The 1,929-nt window shown below is 43.4% G+C and overlaps 1 pseudogene; it reads right to left on the minus strand.

The window, feature by feature from the left end:
* Positions 1–1,181: 1,181 nt before the first annotated feature.
* On the minus strand, positions 1,182–1,270 carry LOC140286373 (U5 spliceosomal RNA; annotated as a pseudogene).
* Positions 1,271–1,929: the final 659 nt, after the last annotated feature.

Below are 1,929 nucleotides of genomic sequence, written 5' to 3' on the forward strand. Positions count from 1 at the left end.
TACTACCTTTTCTTACCGGTTTGTGAGTAATTATGGCTGGACATTCACACCTACTTGCAGCCGAACACCACTTCTCCCGCTTTTGATGATGTATGGTCCGGCATTCTAGTCTTTTCTAACACATTTTTCAGCAATTATGGTTTGACATTCACACCTACTCACAGCCGAACACTTCCGCTCCCGCATTTGATGGTGTATAGTCGGGCATTCTCACCCTTTCTCATCAGCTTTTTGCAAATTATGATCTGACATTCACACCTACTTGCAGTCGAACAGCTCTGCTCCCGCTTTTGATTATGTTTGGTTGGATATTCGAAACTTTTCTTCACTGCTTTTTACAAACTTTGGTCGGACGTTCACACCTTCTTGCAGCCGAACACCTCCGCTTCCGCTTTTGATGGTATATATTCGGGCATTCGAACCTTTTCTTACCCGCTTTTTACAAACCATGGTCGGACTTTCACACCTTCTTGTAGCCGAACAACTCCGCTCCCGCTATTGATTGTCTACAGTCGGGTATTTTAACCTTTTCTTACCTGCTTTTTGCCAACTATGGTCGGAAATTCACACCTTCTTACAGCGGAACACCTCCGCTCCCTCCTTTGATGGTGTTTGTTCGGGCATTCGAACCTTTTCTTACCCGCTTTTTACAAACTATGGTCAGACATTCACACCTTGCAGCCGAACACTTCCGCTCTACCTTTTAGTGTGCTATGGGGTATTCACACCTTTTTTTTCACCGCATTTTATAGATTATGGTTGTAAATTCTCACCCACTCTTATCCGAAGACCTCTCCTCCTACTTTGGTTAATATATAGTCGGGCATTCGAACCTTTTCTTACTCGCTTTTTACAAATTATGGTCGAACATTCACACCTACTTGCAGCCGAACACCTCAGCTCCCGCTTTTGATGGTGTATAGTCGCGCTTTCGAGCCTTTTCTTCCCCGGTTTTTACAAATTATGGTTGGACATTCAGACCTTGCAGCCGAAAACCTCCGCTCCCTCTTTTGATCATACATTGTCAGGCATTCGCACCTACTTGCAGCCGAATACTTCCGCTCCACCTTTAAGTGATGTATGGTTGGCATTTGCACCTTTTCTTACCCTTTCTTACCCTACTGATTGCTTAAGATTAAGTTGTTTTTTCTCAAACTACAACATTTCCGCTTTTAGTGTTCTATGAGGCATTCACATATTTTTTTTCACCGTAATGAAGTCTTTAGTAAAAGGCGAAAGACTTGTACGTTATGAAGAGAAACCAGAGTACGATTATCCGTCACTGCGGGAGCAGGTCATCAGGCTAGTTGGCCACCTTCCCCATGGTGAGCTTTGCTTTGTTGAGACGCTTGCTTCCCCCCCCCCCCCCCCCCCCCCCCCTTGCTCCTCGGCTGACCAAGTAGGAACAATCGGGCCCTATTCGATGGCTGCCTTGTCTTTTACTCTGTGCAAAAGACAAGGCAGCAACAAAAACACCACGGGAAAACCGTATTGAGGCTTTGTTCTGACCGCTCATTCGGTGTCGCGTTTCTTTCAAGCAATTCTCCCGGTTAGCCCGCACTCGGCTCGCTCCCAGAGCCGTGTTAAAGTCTACTTCGCATTCACTCTCTTTTCTCAGCAGACTCTTGGGATTTTAACAATAAAATGAATTCCTTCACTCAAACTATGTTAAAACTGCTTTGTCCTTCATATTTACCATGTCTTGAAAGATTTAAAGAAAAAAAACAACGTTGTACTTTGCAGTAAAAGAAATAGCAAATCTAAAGTTTCAGGAATCCGAGAATAAGCTTACTTTCATGAGTTCTTCACGATTTCGGATTTTGCTATAAAATGAATTCCTTCACTCAAACTAAATTAAAACTGCTAAACCGCTAATCTGTTACATGTAAGGCAGATGTCAAATTCACCGAATTAGGATTATTCGGTATT

The sequence above is a fragment of the Leuresthes tenuis genome, unplaced genomic scaffold, assembly GCF_036924035.1.
Source record: "Leuresthes tenuis unplaced genomic scaffold, fLeuTen1.0.hap1 SCAF_86, whole genome shotgun sequence".
NCBI classification, from domain to species: domain Eukaryota; kingdom Metazoa; phylum Chordata; class Actinopteri; order Atheriniformes; family Atherinopsidae; genus Leuresthes; species Leuresthes tenuis.